At 38.2% G+C, this 23,558-nt stretch overlaps 1 long non-coding RNA gene across 1 annotated transcript; it reads left to right on the forward strand.

Annotated features, from left to right (window-relative positions):
• The first annotated feature begins 13,055 nt into the window (after nucleotides 1–13,055).
• Nucleotides 13,056–20,750, forward strand: LOC127019314 (uncharacterized). The gene is made up of 3 exons (XR_007766888.1): nucleotides 13,056–13,093; nucleotides 14,744–14,806; nucleotides 20,671–20,750. It is a non-coding gene; the product is annotated as an uncharacterized LOC127019314 (long non-coding RNA).
• The last annotated feature ends 2,808 nt before the right edge of the window (nucleotides 20,751–23,558 follow it).

Consider the following 23,558-nt stretch of genomic DNA (forward strand, 5'->3'; position numbering starts at 1 on the left):
TCAGTCCACACTAGCTAGAATACCAGCAGGCCTGGAAACTAAGCTGTTAATTGTAAATACTTCCTACAGAACGGATTTTTTTTAAATTTTCTGAAAGGAGAAGTACACTCTGCTAGAAAAAGCAGCTTTGTATCTGGACATACCATAGTCTTTGAGGGTGTGACTGTAGGTACACAAACAAAGCTGTATTTAATCTCTCTAAGGGAATTTTATAGAGAACATTGTGAAAGAGAAAAGTGTATTTGTTTCATGAGCACTGTAACTTTTAATAATATCACCTCCTTGCACCAACATGTATGCTCTAAAGTGTGATGTCTGTGGATTTTTCTGATGTAATTTGTTTTAGCTCCTGTAACATAAGGGCTGCAGAGAAAAAGCTGAGCTACACTGTGATATATTCACAGTATTCACAATCCAGCACTGTATGCATATATTGGAGTGAACAACAATTTCCTTCCTGTACGAGCATTTTAATTTAAAGAAACATATTGTTTTGTGTAAAGAAGGTAGTAGATAATTAACTGTATTCATTTAATCTAATTATAGGCCTCTGAGGCAAAAAGCTGACACTTTTCATTGTGGTATATTCAGAGAAGTTAATTGAAAAAACATTGCAGCCACAAGGCATAACATGCCCATCGTATATTTGATACTAATTCTTTTCTCAAAAATGGGATGAATCTGATGCTCGCTAGAGATAAGGATAACTGTTACTCACTCGAGTAAGGCAAAATCTGGGGAAGCTTGTTATGCAATGCTTCAGTGCACTGCAATATCTCTGCAATTCCAGAGCTAACCACAGACAACTTAATTTGCCAAATTGCGAGATGGTTTTGTAATGTACACAAGTATCTATTACAAATTAAGAAAAGATTGAACGCATTTTTAGATGGGTCGTAGGTCAGAATTTGAACAGAGATCTGCTTCAAGAAGCAATAGGTCAATGTATCAACTCTTAGCTCTGTTTAATCTTTAGGAGGAACCAAGTAGTAGCAGCAGCCTTACCCCTAGGAGTTGTTATTAGGAGTGTAATTTGTGTTTTTAAGCTATCATTAAGACAAACAGATAAATAGACAGCAAATCAACACTTGCAGCTCCCAAGTATATAAAAATAAATGTATGTCAGACCATTTGCAGTTTCAGAGTAATTTTTCCTATCACCTGATACATACCAACAACTTAATCTTCTGACAGCAGTGCTACTTTCATTCTCAAAAGGAAAGTAAAGCAGCTCAGCTCTGCAAAGCTTGCCTTCCAGCTGACAGAGAACATAACAGACCAAACGTGCTGGTTGTGGGGAAGCATTTGCCATTCATGTTAACGAAATTCCAGCTTGCAAGCTAAATCATCGTGTTAGAGGCAAATATCATCGTTTCCCCCTACTTTATCACTGGAAGAGTGTAACTCTGGTGCCTCTGCAGCTCTAGCAGTACCACGGGGCAGGACACCTCCCACTCCACCTCCAGCTGCTGCACTCCCTGGCTCCTGCTCCAGTGACCTCCGTTTCTGCTCTGCCCGTGGGCACGCAGAGGCCACCCAGCGCACCCAGCCCTCTCCACCTCTCTCTTCCCCTGTCTCCAGGTGGTGTTGTTCCTAGCTGGTGGGAGAAAAAAATTGCAAAGGCAGTGCTGCTCATCCCTGTGATGAAGCGTGCCTAATTACTGTGGTGATGGTGCAAGCCCTCTTAGATGACAAACACCCATGGTGAAAGGCCATTGAGCTAAGCACAGGGCCTTGCTTTGCTCTGCCAGCGAGAGGCATTGCTGGCAGCCCTACCTATAATTTTAAAATTACTTAAAATATTTTCAAATGTATTTTGCAGAATTATTTTTTACTGTGGTTAAAAAAGCAGCATATTGCACTTTAGGCACTTCAAATGTTTGTTAATTAAGTCAGAGGAAGACTGACAAGTAAACAGATAGTGACATGCAGTCACCTTTACTCTGGAGCTCTGGCTCAAGAGATCCAGCATATTCGATAAAGAAACTCTCTAACAAGAAAAAAAGTGTGGCTATAGATGCTAGCCATACCCAATTCCTGTTCCTATACCATTACAGATAAATCACAATTTGCATTGATGTCTGACTCAAAAAATCAGCCTATGCTTAGAGTTCAGTCTGCACTCACACTGCTACTCTGCCTTGATGCTCTTAACTAATCTTCCTTCTGCCTGGCTCCCACCTTCTCTTTCTCCTCTGTGCTGTTTTCATGTAACTCCCAGCTCTTGCTCTTCTACACTTTGTTCATCCGTCCCTCCATTCCCTGGATCCTGCCTTCTTGCACTCTTCATGCTCGATTTTCATCTCCCAGTTTCCTTTCCTTCATTTGCACATCCACCCTCTTATTTTTTCTTAATTATTTCCCCTGGCATCTTATCTTTATCTCCATTATGCTTATTAACCTCCTTACCTAATGTATCATATCCTTTCCCCATTGTGTAGCAGAATCTCATTATGTATATACGTATAATCTTTTTTATTTCCCTACTCATGAAGAACTGTTTCCACAACTGATTTCTGTCTGTGATGTCCTAGTTGTCCTAGGAGAAGTCCTAGCACCGGTCAGTAATAGTTGTCTCCCTGGCATCCACTGCCTTCGTCTCCTCCTTCTGCTTCTCGCTTTCTGCTCCCTCCCTCATCTCACAGACAGTAATCTTTTAGGAACGCAGGAGGAGAAATTGCAGAGAAATGCTGCTTGGTCCCCACTGCCTCAGGCAAAGAGCGTACTCTGCGAAAAAGCTGCGCATGGTGCCTGCACGCCATACAGCAGCCGAACGCAGAACAGGCTCCGTCAGCACAGGCTGATCTTCGGAAAATTTAGCTGCCAAAAGCTAACAATTCTTAACCGATCACGTGCAAACTGAGATTTTATGGAGTCTTATAACTTTGTTACATTTGGATGCACATCTGTGAAACCACAGCAATGGTGCTGCCAAATTCCAAGTTGCTGCTCAAAAGGTACATGGATGGAACTAGACCAGTGATGGTGTTCCATTTCAAATTCCTTCTGTAGAGAAATGGGGATACCGACACTTCCGAATGAAGCAACCGGATTATTATTTTTTAATATGGGCAAAATATTTTTTTAACCTTGTTCTTGAAAATGACTACAGTGGTTTAGCTGGAAACTGCCAAAAATTAAACCTGGGGCAGATGCTTGGCTTGGAAAATACTAGCCCAAACAGCTACAAGCAACTGAAAACAAGATGTTATTATGAAGCACTGGACTAGGTTAAGCAGAGCAGTTCTATGACTTTGGCCTAAATGTGGAAGATTTTTAAGTGACCTGTAATGAATTTCTTTAACTTTGTTGAAATAAGCAGAATTCAGTCAGATTTCACATTTTTGGGTGAAGATGTTTCCTCTGAAAATAAAGGTTATGATCCAGAGTGCTCTGATGTGAAGAGGGAGAGGGAGGAGTGTGCTAGGATTGAGACTGGGAGCACTGGGACTGAGGGCTGGAGCAGTTTCTTTGGCAACAAAAAGAACTTGAAAGACCTACAGAAGTGCAGAAATAAATGATCAAAAAGTATTCTACAGAGATGAAACCTTATGGAGACAGCAGAGGGAAGGCGGGGAAAGGAATTGCTTCTGGTGGGAGAACATCAAAGCAACAGAAAGGGAACTCCAAATATTTTGTTAGCTCTGGGGTTCTTATATACCCTGGCTCTGCTCCGCATGTGCCGATGGATTAAACACACAGAGTAGAGCAGGTACCCTCGTCCCCACACCCTCGTTAGTGCAGCTTACCATCACAACCCCCAGGGAAAGCATAACCTAACAGTCCCTAAAGGTGCTCCACATCTCCCATAGTCGACTGTTTACCTTCATACACCGAACTGCAAAGGCAGGCTGTTCGGGAGCTGCTCTGTATGTTGAAGCCCCCCTTTTATGGCAATGGCGATGTATGTCACAGCGGCAGGTTGGACAGTGGAAGGTGTGACCTGTTTCAGTCATCTGACTGAAAGGCTCTGCTGCTTCCCTGCCAGAGGTTTCAAGAGTAGGTTCACGGCAAGGGTTGCAGCAATTACCACTGAATGCTATGTTGCATTTAAAATCATCATTCCATTTCCCTGCTATGGATGAAAGTAAGAGATTCACAGAAGTCCTTTCTCATATATAATGAACTGCCTGTTAATTTGCAAGTACATTCATTATTTTTTTGTCTAGAAAATTAATACTCTAAAATTCTTTTAGCAGATCTAATGGATTGTCTGTCACTTGACTGTACGTTTGCCTAAAAGACATGTTCTAGCTTGAAAAGAAATTAATTCAGGAAGTCCCGTGGCCTTTGTTTTGCAGGAAGTCAGACGAGGTGAAAATGGTGGTCCCCCTGGTCATTTCATCTCTATCAGTCTCTGTTTGTCTAGGATTTTAACAGCAAAATCACACTAATGCTTTAAACTTTCTGTGCAGTTAAAATATTCTGAAATATCTTGCATAGCCTATGTTTGAAGAAGTCTGGTTGCATTTAAGCAAAATGCATTTCAGCAAAATGCTTTATGTTAATGATCATGATTATATAAATTATGGTCAAAATGGTGACCTGTGATAACACTGCATGGAGAACAGTATGAAATTAAAACTACTCTAAAAAAAAAAAAATCTGTCTTCATAAACACAAAGTTGAGAATTCTTGCTAGGTGCTGTTGCTTGGCACAAAGTTTTTTGCTTTTCTTAAAAGTGCATGTGCTTAACATGTTTAGATTTCCTTTCAGGTTTAATATTAAGCCTGAGTTGGCAGTGCTTAGTTCTGGGACCACTGCAACATTTACATAACGTACCTTACTCTTAATGGTATTTTATGCTCAGCACCTTCTTCCATTTGATACAGTTTCACCTTTTTTTTAGCAGGAAAAATGAGGTTTAAGGATAGCAGAAAAATTGGCCTGACAACATGATCTAATGAACTACAAAGCAGCCTTCAAAGAGAAAAAGTAGCAGGAAGTTCTTTCATACCAGGTATTAAAAATAGACTGCACCAAGTCCTGGAATGCATACAGCAGTTATGTAACGATTTTTCAGTGACATGCATTAGGAAATATTCTCAGTAAATGTTTTTCCTTCCTAACACCAAGTTTACTTCTCTGAAGTTTGGAAATTCTTCATATGGATGCTTCTAAGAAGTCTAAAATTATAATGTTCATTTGAATAACCTATCAATTAGCAAGCCACATAATGACACCATCTAATAGTACAATTGAAGTATTTGAATATACCATTTTCATAATGGTACAATATGAAACACACGATGGAATCAAATTTTTTTTCCCCACAAGTTAGACTTGATTTATTTCTGACAAAGTAATTATTTTGCACCGGAGGCACCAAAAGAGAGAAATCAGTTTGGGTACATATCTTAAATAATGAGAATACTAGCTATCTTGCAGCACTGAGAAGTCTTTCAAATGTTTCAAAAAGGTTTACTTGTTGTTAGGTGCCTTTTATGAATGGAAGGCATCTGTGGAGGACTGAGAGGAGCCAGAAGAGCTATATCTAGCTTCTACCATATTGAGAAAACTAAATGGTAAATTATTTTGAAGAACATCTTCCTCAGACGTTTCCCCAGAGATTGAGGAGCTTTCCCAGAGGTCTAGGCTCTGGATCTTTGCAGTATAATTTGAGGAGATAATAAAGGAGATGGAAAATAATTAAAGTCTAATTCTTGGATTTTCACAATCCTATTGTTTTCTTGGATTACTTAATGTTCAGAACAAATCTGCAACATCCTCTGCCTATAGCAAAAGTATCATACAAGGAGGGCAACATTACTTTCTTGTCTGCCCAAAACCTTGTCTGCTTGTTCTACCCTGTCTGTTAAAAGACACAAGCTCTACCACAACCTTTAGACTTCCATGGCCACCATGATCTTATCACTAACATTATTAGTTTCAATTTATACTTCAAAGACAGCAAATTCCCTAATGTGAAGGCTCACACATCTTTCCCACCATGGTTAGTACCTAACTAACACACAGTGTCAGTATTTCCTAGGTTGCCACATATCAAGATGTACCCAGAAGAACACTTACGGACAGTTTGCATCACCCACTCATGTCAGTGATGGAGAGTGATAGGAAGTATTATGGTGGGTGAAATTCTGCCCATATTTTGGCTCCTACTAATAAGTTTTTCCCAATCCATGTAATGGAGATTAAATACCAGGAGATCCTAAATGGCCAGATATGACCATGGTAAAGCAACATGAGCCTTTTTTTAAGATGAGTAGAACTCCACTCTTAGTGTTGGGTCTGGCTTTCCTGAGATGTCTTTAAAATATTTTCAAAGCTAAAAATGCTTTTTGTGGAGCAAGTGAAGCTCCACACTGTTCTTTTTGAGAACACAGAAAAACCTGATCAAGGTACAATCAGATAAAACATCCCATTTATTTTCTCTCCTTACTGTTCTGCAGAATGACAGAATTAAAAAATCCATATTTGATGTGTGAAAAAACCTGTAAAACATTCAAAATATTTCATTTTGGAAAGATACATAAATAATAAAAGCAGGAGAACAAGGTAGCCTCTTGTAGGGAACCTGTTTGTTTGATAAAATATTAAGAAATGTCTTAATTGGCAGTCTGAAAGGAAATGAAATAGGGCATACTGACTCCATGTCAAAAATCTGTATTAGAAGAATAAGTAAGGAAGTGAGCATCAGAGTTGAAATAAAAGTTCTGCTTTTCAAAATGACAAACATGATTTTTTAAGATCCAGGTGTCTTTAAGGCCATAAAATGAAAGAAAAACCGATTAAATTATCAACAAATTCATTTGCTTCTAGGTGCTGTTATACAAATATATTTCTGGGAATCCAGTGCCTAAAAAATAATTTGTGAATAAGTCAATACTTATCTTTCTACACTGACACATATGCAAGGCTCGAGCTGTTTATGAGGGGAGGAACACTGTGTCATGCATAGGATTCAGTAGTACTCCAAATTACAGGAAGACTTTCCCATCACTCAGCCTGATTAGTTTACATGAACTGAAGCAAATAACATTCTGTGTTTTCTTACATATTTTATGACTGTTTTCGTATAAGCAAAATGCCTCAAATCAGACTTTGTCCATTTTGAGGAAAGGACATTTTAGAGCAAATAGAGAGTTACAGACTCTTGTTACATCTCACTTTTCTGTAAGCTATGCTTCACTCAGGCATTTGTGAATAATTCTGACTTTTATTGGATATATTCGCTTACTTTTCATATGAGATTTGCTGTCACTGTGATATTCAAGGTCAACATTGTGAATGTAGTTGTAAGTGAAAGCTTCTATTTTGGCTGAATTTAAAACCTCAAGTCTTTTCTGTCTCTAAACAAACATGGGAAACCTTATTTGCATATTCAGAGAAAAAATATTTCCTTCTTTTTCCAAAATTTGCTGTTATTTTGCTTGCAGTTTTCCTTTTGTTCACATACCTTTATTCTCTTCATTAAAGTTGCTGACGTGTCTAAATTAACAAGTCCTATTATTATATTCATAAATGGGGCAAATTTGAGATCACCGATGAAAACCAAAGCAAAGCTCTGCCACACCACATTTTCATCCACTTTCCAGACAGGCAGAGATTATCCTGTAGCACTGAAGGCTATACTTTTGTGGTGGGAAGAAATTCTGAATTTTACACTGTTTGCTGGCTACATACAACAGAAGAATAGACAATACCATCGGAGCTTGGGACAATTAACAGGATGTCTTTAGAAAATTTTTATTACGTTAATCTTTTCTTTTGCTTGAGCCAGCATTCCCCTTGAGAGGAAGAGAAATGATGCTGAGACAACTTACTATTGCAAATTAATTGTATGGCCTATTTCCCAAGCATTTAATTTGGCCACAGCAACCTGTTTAACTCAGATGAGTTGTCAGAAAGTGACATAAAAGAGAGACCAAGTTCTTTAAAGGTGGCCAATAATTTTAAAGGGATGAAGGGAATGGCTGGCATTATTGCTTTTGTTCAAGTAAAGCCTCTTCTAAACAGGGTAAGGGAAAATCAAGTGATTTAGCCTCACCAAAATTCATGCTACTTGAGATCTTTTGGAAACATTGACTGAAGAGGAACTGTGGGCTGGAACAGAAGACTGAAAAGAAGTCGGGCTTCATATGGCAAAAGCATATGAAACATAAAGGAAAAAGCGTAACATTTGTTACTTCTCATAACAGATAAGGCTGAAATTTGGAATGTAAGTTTGGGATAGGAACGGGGATAGAGGCACCTGCTCAAAACCTGAGCCATCTACTTGCAAGGCAGCTGTCTCTACCTGCACAAGAACAGACAAGTCCGTTGAGAAAAGGCCAATACATTAGGTCCCCGTTGCTTCCAAGTCAGTGGGTCTGAATTTGATCTTTTACACTGTGGTTTGCTTTTTCTTTTTTAGCTCTGGCATTCTAGGAAGTATTTCCATGTGTGTACCCCTTGCCTGAGTCTACTCTTGGTATGTGGGCCTCCGCGATTAAGCAATCCTGGATGCTTAACCCATTGCCTCCAACTTTCCCAGCCTGCTGCCTCGGTTCTTCTCTCACAGCTGTATGGATTTCAGCTTTTCAAAGTCGAGTTTGATTCAGTCTGTCAACACAGGAACTTATATGCAGCATAAAATCTTTTTGGGACCACAAGGGTATAATTTTATAGTTAAATACATCCCGTTTTTCTGGGAAAACTTAAAGGCAGTAGATAACTGAGACAGATTAGGATTTGGCATTTTATCAGACTTCCAGGGAATCTCTCCCTGAGTAAACTCTGTTTCACTGGGAATATTTATTGTTCAGGAAGCAACACTTAGAATTTTCCTTGCCATGAAAGAATTCTGCAGAATCCTATAGAAGAAAGTGGCGTATCACTCCAAAGAAGACTTCCACTGGCCTGATTACTACCTATAACGATGTATCCTTCTTCCATGATGCAGACAGGCATAAGCAAATACTTCTAACAGGGAATTACTTTTTGAGAATAGGACATAGACATTTTAGTTATAGGGAGCAGAAGACTAACAGACATGACTACAAATTTGGAATGGATAAAATACTTATCCTGGTGCATTTTGAAGATAATCAGTTCCCATTTTGTTAGCATGTCCTAGAGATGACTTGTTTTCAGAGAACTACCTTTCACAATTTTAGATTCCAGAGAAATACGATTCCCAGAAGTTCAGGGATTCCTTTTACTAAACTGACCTTGAAGAAAAGATGTTTCACTCTGTGCCTCGTCTCTTCCTTTCCTGTCTCCCCTTATCGCTTTCGAGAAGCCAGTACCATCAGTGACATTCACTCTGCAGGCTCTGTGCTCCTGCCAGCTTGCCTGCCCTGCAGACGGCGGGCAGGAGAGAAGCTCCTTGCAGGGACTGGGCACAAACTTGTTCTAAATGTTACTCAAAAATCCTAATCTGAATCTTGGTACCAGATATCCATTCATTTATTAAAAGCAAATACAGCAGACAACTAATGCTGCACTTTTTCTATTATTCAAACCTGCTGCTAACAATGAAGAAGATGATGTCATTCCCTGGATGTGACAAAGAACTAATATTATATGCAGTAAAAACAATGAGTCAACAGTTTCTATGCCCTTGAGGTCAAAGCATTCAACAGTTTTGAAAGTAGACTGTTCTTTTTGTGCACAGAGCTTGTAGTTGTATATGAATACAAAATGTGTAAAATCAAGATATAATTAAAAAAAAAAAATTTTTAATTTCAAACAGAATGTTTCAAACTAAAAGTCCAATTGAAATATCTTATAACATAAACTAACTGATAAAAATTTTGCCCAGATATGTTAAGTATAATATTGCAAAACACTTTTTTCGGTCAAAAATACATTATCTATGTTAAGTTATCATTTGTATGATCTTGAGAGGCACTTTGCAATTCCCAGTAACATTAGTAAGAACTGTGAGCATTAATGCAGCAACTAAATAACATGAAATGTTCTAGAGATATTTTGTAATGGTCTGAAAGATAAGAAAGACCTTTAACATGGAAATGTGTTTTGAGAGAAAACTGAAAGCAAGGAGTCTAACAATCAAAGTTTCCCAGATTTTCTGGAATACACGAGGTATTGACCAAATCCTGGCCATCTCTAACCACAGTTGCATCTAGCTCAGGCTAGTGCAAGAAATGCCTAGTGTTGATACAGACCCTTTCTTCAGTAAATCTAAAATCATTATGGAGGATTATTATCCTCCTCATACAGACAGTGAAACTGAAGCACAGAGAAGTGACAGCTCAAGGTCATTTAAAAGTCAGGAGAGTTTGGAAAAGAACCCAGATTTCTCAATCCCTGTCCAGCACTCTGCCCACTGGGCTTCATTGCCTCGCTAAGTATCTGCTTGATACAGCTCCTTTTCGAAACTAGATAGAATTTAACAACTTTGAGAAGTTTTCAATTCATCATGTTCTTGTCTATAATAATTTTATTTTTATAAATAAATAGACTTGCCTAATTAGATCAGGCTGCTGACACATGATCAGGTGCAAGGGAATCCCAGGCCAGCTGCAGTCTCTGTTCCTGTTGTCCTTGCAGACCAAATTCAGAGATAGGAGAGCAAACTGGAAGAAATACCATTTTGCCTGCATTGATGCTAGCTGACAGTGTTTTGGATTAAAATGAGCCCTAGTGTGGAATAAATAATATTCAGCATCCTGACAATTAATTGAAATTAAACCTTAGACTCTGAATCCCAAGGAATTTCTTCTGGCACGCTGACAAAGTTTTCTCAGGTTATGCTGACCACTATATTGTGTCACCTAAAATAACTGCAAATGGGTTCAGACATAACTTGTACAGAAGATCCCAGGCTCAAGTGATTACTTACCCAAAATATGGAAGAGCACATCTGGCAGGCTAGCTGGTCAGCATCCTGACAGCTTTATTAAAGAAATAAATGCAAGAGGCATGGCTCAATCTGATCTTTAAACTCGGTGTCTTCTAATGCTTAAGAAACTCTTATCTTTTAGATATTTAAACCAAATATTTAAGCCCTAAAGATATCTCAGGTGTTTTAGAGTTATGTCGTACTGCTCAAGCAAGATGAGGAAGCTTCTGAGTTATCCAACAGTCACAAGGGCTCCAGGGCTCCGCACGGTTCCTTGCAAGCAACAGAACTCATGGGATTTTAATGATGAGGACTTGTTAGAGCACTTCAATTGAAACATATACATTTCCACTAAAAATTCAGTGACAAGTTGCTCTTATAAACTCAAACCAAATCAGACAGATTTGAGACAAGGCAAAATGAAGAGACTAAAGTAACTTACAGAATTTCTTCTGGATATCTCAAGCTAATTACAAATTGTATGGCATGCAGAGTCTGGTATTTTCATTTCCATTGTAATTCATCCTCCATAGTGATGATTAAGGAAGGACACAATGATTTTGATGTCAGGTAAAAGAGTGATGAAATATATTTCCCATGTGAAACAGACAGACATTAGAATATCGTTTTGAAGTTGTGAGATATTTTTGCAGGCAGCATCTCTTACTGCTTAATGAAAGCCAACATCTGAATGTACTGCAGAAAGATTCACACACGCTGCAGCTGTGTTAGGTGTGCTGTTCAACAGAATACATATATTTGTTCCTTTCTCATGACTCACACAAATACAAATATATTTAATTATATTAAAGGTAAAGTTATTATTGGTATATTTAATAAGTAGACTTATGAAGAAAAAATAAACATAGGGGCTCATATCCTAGTGTGTTCCAAGAAGGGATCTTCACCTGGCCTTTGCTTTTAAAGCCCTGATCCCAGCAACAAACTTTGAAAACTTGCATAACATTAAGTACTCTAAGTACTATTGAAGCTGCTCCTTTGTTAAACAGGATTACAAGTTTAAACTAGGGACAGAGATTCCTATTCAGGAAAATACTGAAGATCATATTTAAAATTAAACATATCTTCATATCATTTTGTAAATCAAAGCTTATCCAAGGGGGTGACACTTCCAAAAGAATATTATAATGACCCCCCCTGCCCAAAAGCAAAGGCATATTAATATTAACTTAGAGGCATCGTCCACCTTATTATTTCAAAATTTTGCTAATGTAAGATGTGACAAAACTAAAGTTCTGTTCAGCGTTAGTTTGACTGGCAGCACAAAAATTTCAGACCAGTAGCATTATAAATTCATAAAGACGAATGTATTCTGAATGTTAAATAACATAGATAGAGAACAATAAAAAGCTTTTCATGAAATTGTGAAGCAAATCATTAGGCTTTGGGCTACTTTGTGTATGTATTTATCACATCACCATCAGATCAGTTAGTAGGTCAATCCTTTGTTATAAGTTGCAGTGTCTGCTTAGAACCTCACTCATAACTATCATTTCAGCAAATCAATTTACACAGTATAGAATGATATTATTGATCTGCAACAGTATTACAAGCTCCAGGATTATGATCAGGAAAAGCATCAAATTGCATCAACTCTAATTCTGATTTTACCCTGTAATACAATTGATATCATGCTGCAGTATGGATATAGATTTAGCTATGGCCCAGGGGTTTATATTTTTTTTATGTATTGATTTGTTTCACAGTTCTACTGTTACTTTTCTCATGTATTAATACAGGCAAGAATGTTTCATAATATTAACACCCCCCCCTGTTTAGCCAGAAGGCCTTTTGAGAGAACATCATATGCTCTCCTCTAATTATTCCATAAAGTTAAATCTTTGTCCTATTTTCTCTTCCCTGGTAATTTTCTATCGTTGGGAAGAACAAGAGGGAAACTTTCTATCAATTTTAATCTACTTTCCCTGGTGAAACAAAGTAAGAAATAGGCATAGCATGCCTACTACGTTAACTATGTTTTGTCAGTTAGTGTTGTCTGTGGAGAAGAGGGTGGCATACAAAATCTGATGGATATTCCCTCCCTCTACTGGACACATCCATTCCTCCTTCCATTCCCCCTGCAGAGCTGAGGATGAATCCAAATCCCACATCCCAGGAGCACCAGCAGGAACGGATGCCTCTTTTCAAGTCAAGGTTGGAGCGAATCTGTTCCTGAATTGCAAGACAGGGCTGGGGATGTTGGATGGAGAACAGGCCTGTTCCTGAAACCTAATATTAGACAAGCAGGCACAGAGGGACTTCAGGTAAATGGGTATGGTGGGTAGGCTTTCTTATTGAGCTGAAGAAATAGGGCAAGATTTTAGATGGGATAATTTTCTTGCAGAATACTTAATCTGCCCTATCAGCTAGATGGAATTATTACCTACTCACAGCATTCTGCATAGCTAGAACGGTATTACTCATTCTCCTTAACAGAAACCTACTACTGTGGTTTTGGTGACACACTGAAAATTTATTTTGGTCTTTCTTGTGTTTTCAGATGGAGATGTACTGTCTCCTTCTTGATCTTGGATTAGAGTCCACACTGAAAAAAATTTTCTTAAAGTGATTAAGAATAAAAGTTTATGTGGATTTATTTGTAAATGCTGGTTATGGGCTTCCCATAATGAATCAGCTTTTTTCCTAAAAGTCTTGCTAAGTACTAATTAGGAAAGTATCTACTTTCTCTTGCAAATGCCGTATTGAGTTTTTCGACAAGAATAAAATATTGCTTTTTAAACAGGAGCGGATGTTATCACTTCAAATGTGCTTATATGTATTTCCTGTGCTTAGATATAGCCTAGCAATAACAATACCGCAATTACCAGAATGTATAATCTATAATGTAGTCCTGTGTAAATCAACACATAGCCGAATGAGTTGCACACATCCTGCAGGATACCACTGCCATTCTAAATTGCTTCCGGTTAACACTGTGCATCTGCAGGATGATTTCTGAGCCGTGCTCAGATTGACTCCTAACTTAGAATACTGGAAGCTACCTCCTTCTAATATTTAATGGGATCTAAATATAGATTTAGGTATAGGCATAGAGCTAAAGCATGTTTTGTTCATGATTGCCTAAATGGAAAACCAGAAAACCAGACTTAGAGGGAAAAGAGTTTTGATGTTTTAAAAACACTTACAGGATTTCCAACAAGAATGCAAAATCATCACAAACATTGCAAGGGCAAATGTTCAGGATTTCAATTCAGTTGTTAAATTACTAAAATAATGCATATCTGGGCTTTTTAATGGAGACTTAAATGTATGATCTCAGATGCTCTGCCATTCCCTTTAGAATAGAGCATCATTCCTTCTCTGTGTAAAATATCTGAAAAAAATATATATTTGAAAGTTATTTTATGAAGTCAGAGAAAAAGCAAAGTCCAAACTAAACCAGAAATATGTCATTTTAATTGCAACACACATTGCAGCCATACACTCAGAACAATCTTACAGGAATACTCTGATCGAATGTCACTGTTGTGATTCAGTTAGTCCAAACTAACTAACTGGACTGACTGACTCAGAAATTAAATCTAGTTGACCTGTTCAGTGACTTTGTACTTTTAGTTAGTTCTCTGATTCTGACTTTTCCAAACAGATGTTAAAACCAATACAAAGTTTTAAAATACTGTAAACCACTTTAAAATATAATTTAAGAATACTATCCTTTAAAAAAAAAAAGAGGTGGCAGTTCTGTTATTTGACAAATTTTAGAATTGGACTCAGTAAGCCTCTAACTCTCATTCTGCTTTATAGCTGGGGACAGATCATCTTTCATGGGTATATATAATTTCCACTGAGTCTCTTACAAGCCACCAGAATTTTAGTATGTTTTAAAATAATAATATAGCAATTTAGAGAAAATATATTATGCAAAACCTGTTATTTTTCTCTTTCTGATATAGGTCTACTATACCAAACAGAGATTCTAGCAGGAAGTGACAATCAATGCAGTGCTTGCTTGAAAGGTATTTTAAATTATCCTTTTTTCTTGCTGCTTTTGGTACAAAATAATGTGATGAATAAATGACTCAAACTTAACCTATCCATTGCAGAAGCTCATAGAGAATATTTATGGTGTTAGCACGCATACCTGCATTGCAGAGGTCATTGAGGGGGAGCAGGGCAGGGGTGCAAGAAGCAACCATGGCCACGTGGCCAAGGGTAGCTGAAGAACTGAACACACACTTGCCAAGAGGAATGACCAAGCCCCTCTGCACATCAGCTCTTCTGGGACATGCAAGTCTGCTATACAACAGCGTAGCCATTGAGATCCATACAAAAAACTTTTTCCTGTAAGTTTTATTGCCTTTTTCTGTACTGGGTGGTTAATTCATGTACTCATTTTACATTCCCTGTTATTGCCTTTTATTTTCTCTAGTCTGATCTTGTGTAGAAAGATGCTCAGAAACTTGTTCACCTGTACTAAACACCATTTGGGATGGCTGCCTTTTTAACCATGATTGAAGAAAAGAGACTACTACTAAATTTTACCTGTATATACTAATCCAGCTGCTCTCATACCAGGTCCCTCTGTAAGCACTTCATACCCCTTTGGAATTAATAGTCAACTGTACATTATCATATGACAGGGTAATGGGGAGCCTGGCTATCCTTGCCTGTAGAAAAAACCTCTGAAAATTGGGCTATGATATGCCATAGCCACACTAGGGTGACTGCATGGAAGCTGACTTAGCTGAAGCTGAGGATGAACTATTCTGCTTGTCCGGATTCAGGCTGCCTCCTGCGGTACTGCTGAAGCGATCTAGACATACATCTCCTCACGCTCTCCATGAGAAGACACATCCGTGGGGCACAGTGTTTGCACCGGTAACCCTGCTAGGACATACACAGCTCTGCGGGTCTTAGTCTCTACAGATCCAGTTCTTTCTTCATCAGCCTGTCTTCTTAACCCTGAGCTGTCTCTTCATTTTTGTACACGATTTTGGACTGTCACAGGGGTGTGGGTGTTGCTCCCACTCAGACAGCAGACACACTCAGCTCTGCTGACACGAGTGATTTAAAAAAAAGCTTGCAAACCTGTGATGTCATTAGAAATGCCGATGATACTATGCTTATAAAATAACTGTTAATTCTTTAAAGATACTTCAGTCAGTTACAAAAAGCAGGTCGAATTATCAAATTGTATTTGGCTTATTGCAAACTTTTTAGCTGTGGCACCACCTTGTGGACATTACTACATGGAATGAAAAGTTGACTAGTGGCAACAAAAGCAACTAAAACAGAGCAGGCGTTTTGGAAAAACAACAACTATATTCACATATGATTCGCTAAAGCCGAGTAAAATAACTAAATTAAAAAACTGATTCCTAAAAATCCACTTATGAAATAAAATGTATAATGAATATTGTCATCAGTGTACTCAGTTGTCTTCGCAGTTTTTACCAACTCTTCCGAGCATCAGCCAAGAAGAGTGGTAGCCTTCAAAACTATTTTTGTTCCTTCTTGATTGAAGAACTAGCAGCATCTGAACCCCAGTTCTGTTGTTGCTGTGCAAACAGACATGACTTGTGCAAGTATCCCAAGCAACAAGATCTGCAAAATCAGAACCATAATACTGAACACGTGGAGAAAACTTTAGGTCCTACTCCATAAATGTAAACTCAACAGTGAGATTAGTGTCCAAGCTAAGCCACAAGTAAAACAATCTCTGACAGAGATGAACTGGTGGATCTTTTAAATGCTTGCTGAAAAACAAAACAAAACAAAAAGTAAATTTAAATTCCACTCTGTTGGCCATTAGATTCCCAGAACAACATTTCACAGTTGAGATAACAGGGTGTTACTGTTGCAGCATACATCCATCCTGTGTGTGCCTATCTGAGTAAGTTTGGGAAGCATAATATTAAACATTGAATTACATTTTCTATCTCTATCTCCTAAAAAAGTAACTGCATACAACTTGTTATTTACACCAGCATAAAGTGAAGGTGGAGGAGAAGACAAAGATTTGGACCAAGTTCCTCCCCTCTTGGACTGTCGACAGACCATGCTGAACTCTGCCTGGGGATCTCACATGCATAAATCCTGCTGGGGATGAACAGCTTCTGTGTCTCTGGCATAGTATCGGGGCACAGATCCCTCATTTCGTATCTCTTCTTCAAATAGGGACCTCTGCAGCCCAAACACTGCAGGCCCTTCGACTAATAGTGACCATACCACAGTCCCTCCCCAAACTCGCCTTAGTAGTATACGAAGCTCACCCACCGCAGCATTTCCACTTCTAGTTTAACTCTTTGACAAATATGTAACTATTAAAGCAAGGCACGGAAACTCTGCAGCCTTCAGCTGAGAAAACTTCTTTTAAGTAGCTGTCTCAGTTGATTTTTTTTTTTCTTTGTTAGACAGTATCTCTTTTTAAATGAAGTTTGCACAAGTTTCTTTCTTCTCACCTCTTCTGGATTTTTGTGCCTTCACAAACTCTTCCCAATTAATCATTATAGTGATATGAATAACCAGTAAATCAAGTTTTTGGCTGGCAGCCTCAGAGGCTGCTCCACAACTGCCCACTGCCCTTGTGCCGTTTCTAACTGAAATGGAGTGTTACAGCAAACATCAGAGCTCACTAAATTGAATGAATTGAATAAATACAGGTAGTTAACAAACTTCTACGGGAGGGCTTGTTTGACATCTAAGGTAACTTAGGAGAAGTGGTCTAGCATTTGAGAAAACCAAACCACTCTGGGAAGAAACCAAGCACAGAAAATCTCAGACAGGCTACAATGATACACTGAGCACTGCCAGCCAGGGAAGCAAACTCACCTCCAGTGGAGTTTGCAGATTTTACCCAGGAGCTGTGGCTTACTGGGTTTTGGTGACACGTTGCTCACGTGGATTCCACAACCTACATCCTTCTCTATTCTTACAGTTATGTATCTTTAGTAAAGGAGGTAAATAATCATTGCTGCCACCCACTACTGCAGTCTCGGAAGAAGAGCGATGAGGAGTACGGCTAAGGCATTGGCATGGCCTCTGAAGACTCTGTTAGCTGAAAATAATCCGATTTACAGGTATTGCACCAAGAAAGAAACCTAGGTGACAACCAAATTCAGAGCCAAATTTACTCTTTGTTAAATAACCACTTTTTATAATAATGTTCATTATTGGAGAAGTTACCAGCTGAAAAATGAAGACTGGAGTGGATTACAGGAATGGAGTTAAAATAGCTAAAGCAACCTCCGAGGCAGTCCTTTCCATAATAATGTCACTCTGAAACAGATTATCAGGAAAGATCAGAATATACATCGATACAGATTTTTAGAAAGTTAGTTTATTAAAATGTCATGTAATGCAATTAAACAGATTGTTTGGTATAAAGTCTATATTAGAAAACACTGGAAAACCATCTTTAGCTAACATAGCTAAACATACACAGAGATGGTTGGGCCAAAAGAACTTTGGAATTAATGAAAGAAAGTTTGAGCAGAATAACAATGTACTGTTTAAAGGAAACACTTCCATTAATGATGTAAAATGATATGATGTCATACCTGTTTGCGTTCCTGGGCCATCTGAAACAGAATAGTCTGAACACAGTGGATGCTGTTACATACAATAACATTATTTTCACATTAAGCTTTTTAACTTTCTTGTTTATGTAGATATTTTGAACCATTTATCTTTCATTCCAGAACAGACACTACTCTTGTTGGAACTGGTGTCTTTCTTTTGGGAATAGCAGTATTGTACCTGTTTTATGAAAGAATATAGAGTAAATTGTCATTTTTTTCCTTTAATATCTCGTAAAATTAAAATAACTTTTAAAACGTGACAATGACAATACAATTTTTACAATATAGATCTTTTTAGAATTGTTTCTTAGAAACTCAGTTTAATTTTGTTTATTCTTCAAGAAAGAAAATGTTGTTTATTCTTCTTAATCTCAAAAAGATGAAGCAGTTTATGCTGGTAAAATTGTTTTCCTTTAATGTCTTCATACAGTAAATATTACAGTTATTTTACTTTTTGTGCTCAGTAATCCCCTAGTATAAGTGCACTGTTTGGAAAAAATATAGGGCTTCTAAATTCTTAGTGATTATTCTTAGAGATTGACTATTAAAATTATTTTCAATTTAACGTAATTATTTGTTTCTGAAAAAATAAGGCACTTGCTACCCCTTATTCATACTGGGTGCAGAGATTCTCCTTCTCCTTAGGCAGCATCAATGTAATTCTGTTCCCCATTGCTATCAGTTGCACTAGTGCAGCCTTATTAATGGCCCCGGATGTATTTGGATGGAAGTTTTCATCCAGAAAATTGCAGCAGCAGTTACCGTAAACCTGGGGTGAGTGACACAGAAGAGACTGTGCCAAGTCTATTCTTATATTGAACTCAGTTTATAAAAATATCTTATTTCTCATCTTCTTGAGCAGGTGAAAATGTTATTTTGTGTCCATCACATTCAGTTGACTTGCTTTTAGAAAAGAAGCTAATAAGCTGTGTGGTAAAAATAACCTTATATTTCCATAATGGTGTTTTCTCCAGAGACTTGGAACTCCCTTGAATGTTTTAATTATCTCTTTCCTGAAAGTCAATGAAGTGGCATGGCGCTATATTAAAATAATTTTCTTTGGGCTTCTGCAAGAACTGATTTCTTGCTGAATTAGCATAATGCAAAAGCAATTTCCACAGCATCGGTGACCTTATCTCACTTTACATATTACAGAAGCTAGACAGAAACAGTTTCAGAGGGCTGTAACAGTTTAAAATTATTCAGTATAAATCCACTTATTAAACTGATACATGCAAGAGACAAGCCCCTGAAATTACGGTGATAATCCATATGGCTTAAAGTCAGATTTCTGCATTTTTAAATGATGTACCCATTGACACAGAAGTGCAGTGGGTATTAACAGAAAATGGGATGGAATAGGCAGAAATCTGGTCAGGCTGGAGAAAATCCTGGGAGGGAGAGAACGAGTGAGAAAGCAGCCAGCACCCTGGGGTAAGACTACGGGGTACACAGCCCTTGCGATGGGGAACAAAGGGGGTTCCTACCACAGGGAGAAGTGGAGAAGGGCACCAAACCCTAGACATTAAAGTTTCAGGGGGTCCTTCAACAAGAGAAGAATATTGAGGTGACATTCAGAAAGTTTGCAGAAAGGGATGGAAAAACCCAGCCTCCTCTAGTCCAAATGCAGAACCTATTTGGTCTACAGAAAAACGAAGGGCACAACTCTCTAGCTATCAAAAGACAAGGTAATATTATTATTTAATACTTTTTTCAGCGAATGAAGGTTGCATAAGCCTCTATGCGTATTAGACATTAGATTTAATTTCCTGTATTACTGAGAAATGGGTGACTTGGAGCTATGCCAGGCTTGGATAGATATAATAGGCTATAAATTTATAAAAGGAAAACAGTAGAAATACAAACTGCTGCTAGAGGCGTCAATTTAAAGTAATACTCTCCCCACCAAAAAACCCGTCCCACGCAGAGACTATTGCAATTAGAGGGGATACGCTGTAAAAGCATGAAGTCAGGGAAAAGTGGTGGCAGAAGATGGCAACTTATGACTAAGTGTATTTGACGTTCATATGTTATTTAAGTCTGAAGACTTAATTTTGTGGTTTCAGGATGGGTTCGTCCATAGCAAAATTTGATGTCTTCTAATAATTATCACAGGTGTTATTTATACATTTATGTCTTGGTCTGCCAGACCCAATGTGACTCCATATGTTGATCATAAAGAAACAGGTTATTTACTTATTGTTTCATTTGCCAAAGTGCAAAACAATCAAATCAAATGCTTTCTAATCTATTTATTTCCTAATTTCTTGTGCAGTGTTCCTCAATTTCTTGTTTTCTAGAGTGCTCTCCCTTTTTATTAGAGGCAATATGAAAGATGAAGAGTTTTCAAAAGGAGGATGCAGGAATTCTCAACACTGCAAGTCAGTTCCTTGGCATTTTCACGATGAAAAACCACAGGTAAATCTTCCTACCACTATTCAGCTGATCTAAAAAAATACATTATCTCTGCCTTTCCATATAAATCATGTGTCTATTAAAATATGAAAGCCATTTTATAATTTCATCTTTGTTCTTATTCTGAAGGTGCTGTAAGAATAGTTACAAACTAAGTGCCATAGAATGTGCAATGTAATTACATATTTTGATTTTACCTTGCTCAAATTGTGATATTCTCAACTCCTTGAGACACAGTATGTGCCTATTACTGAAGTAATATGTCAAAATAGATTGCAATTTGTTAATATCAGTACTAGTAAGGAAAGAAAGCGTGTAACAAACCAACAAATGAATTCTGCACCATAAAGCACCAAATATTCATTTCTAGAGCAAAGTATATGGTAAGATTTTCCAGAGCAAGATTAAACTAAAATAGGTGTTCAGATAGAGAGAGGTTGTTACCATCTGCAGTCCAGCTGAAGTGAGAGATCATTATGGGTATTCAGTGTCATTGATAGTAAGACCCAAGTCACTTCTATATTTGTATTTTTAAGTCAAATATCACTCTGATGAGACATTCCAAATACTTAGCAGCTCCCATTATGCCTTTTCCGGGCCTCAGCTATCTGGATGTATTTCCAGGGTCACAGCCTTTGCTTTCTTTATGATTCCTACACAACCAAGTTCCAGCTAAAACGCTGACAAGACATAAGCAAACTGCTTCAAATATTCACAGCATCACTGAGGTTGGAAGCCCCTCTGGAGATCATCCAGTCCAACCCCCAGCTCAAAGGAGAATCACCCAGAGCAGGGTGCTCAGGAGCTTGCCCGGTTGGGTTTTGAGTATCTTCAAGGATGCCAACTCCACAACCTCTTTGGGCAACCATATGACAGACGCTCCAGTCTCTTAATCATCTTCATGGCCCTTTCCTGCACTCGCTCCAGTACGTCCATGTCCTTCTTGTTGTGGGGAGCCCAGAACTGGACACAGTACTCCCACTGAAGTCTCACCAGTGCTGAGTAAAGGAGAATGATCACCTCCTCTGATCTCCTGGCAATGCTCTTCCTAATGCAGCCCAGGATGCTGCTGGCCCTCTTTTCCAATATATATGTTTACAGATATAACAGAATTTTAAGGACATGATTAGTTTTATATTTCCAGGGCCTGCTATATATCAGGAAAATACAAACTATATTATTCTGCTGGTACATGTTTTATGTCAGTATCAGGGATTGTATTTATGCTCATTACATGTTTTTCCTAAATAACTGGCCCATTAAAACCAGTTGTTTAGGATGACTATATACTGCCTTGTAAAAACATCTGTGCAGAGATTTCTAAAGGTAACACTGAAAACCTCTAACAGTGCAAATCCGAGAATCTTCGTAGGAAGAAAGGCATCTTGGAAAACTGCAATTCTAAAGAATAGGAATTCTCAATTTCATCATGTTCTTAGTGTCGAGATCTAAAGACAGCAGATTAATCACCATTATGTTTAACTCACAGATAACCTTTTGTAGCAGTAACATTCAGCTCATAAACTTCCAGAGTTTCCAAAAGCACTCCATACTGTTTCAGGAGCCAAAAATCCAGTTCTCCCTCATGTATTCCTGAGAACCTTCCACTTCCTCTGCAGCTGCCACAGTGCAACTGTGGACAATACACTTACGTACTGACAACACACAAATTTGCTGTGGAGAAAGGTCCATAGACTTTCCAGTGGGTCCTCAGGCAGCCTAAAGCAATGAGATGTTCTATCAGATTTGTTTGTCTTGGCAAGGGAGAGAGCAACCTTGTTCTTGAAAAATCTACATTTAGTTCCTCATCTATAAACAATTTTCATCAGTTCTTCCATCTGCAGTATATGTCTTTATTTGGCAAACAATTTGCAGTGTTTCTTGTTATACATGTCAAATTGTTTCTGTTCTGCATGAGCTCTGATGACTTAAAGGACCAAAGTTTCACGTGGTGGAAAGAGTTTCTTCCCTCTGAATCCAGTGATACCCTTACTGCCTGGGCTGGTCCATTTCTTTGCATTTCTCATAGTCTGTGACTGCAGAAAACAGGAACAACTAGGCAAAGCAAAACTCCTTGCCCTTAGTGACATACCAGTACACGAGCCAATATGCAGTCTAGCTAATGTCCTTTTACCTTCTGGAGTAGTTTAAAGCAGGATGCAAAATATTCTTCCCAAAATAGACAAAGTCCTTTCCATCTTTTTTCCTATACAGCTATGCCAAAAGCCCTGGGAAAGCCTTTCGACTCTTCAGCTAACATGCTCAAAAGAAAATTGGGATACTGGCAAAAAACCACAATGTAATTAGGACAATGCTGGGATTCAGATTAACATTATGAAAAGCAAACACCTTTCATACCACTCCCAGCTCTCACATATCCATGCTGAAGTGAGATTAAAATTCAGATGCTAGGAAGCAGAGTAGCTCTTCCCAAAACAACACTAGATTGGCCCAGGTGGCCACAACCTGCACGATTTTTCACAGACTGACTTTCCAAGTGCCTCATAGCTGCCTCTCGGTCTCAGAGATGTTGAATATCTTTCTCAGCTTTTTCCAATGCAGACCAGATGTTGTATTGTGATAATTCTCTCATGGGCTTTTTCCATTTTGACTCTCCATCAGCTAGGGATCCAAAGAGACATTACTTGAAAAACAGAAACCATAAAAGAGCCAGGAACTTATAAATTAAAACATAAACATTAATTTTTTTCCAAGATACAGATGTCTTTTGTCAGTTCAAGCCTTGATCTCTCCACCAGTTAAAGGCAACAGT

The sequence above is a fragment of the Gymnogyps californianus genome, chromosome 8, assembly GCF_018139145.2.
Source record: "Gymnogyps californianus isolate 813 chromosome 8, ASM1813914v2, whole genome shotgun sequence".
Classification (NCBI taxonomy): domain Eukaryota; kingdom Metazoa; phylum Chordata; class Aves; order Accipitriformes; family Cathartidae; genus Gymnogyps; species Gymnogyps californianus.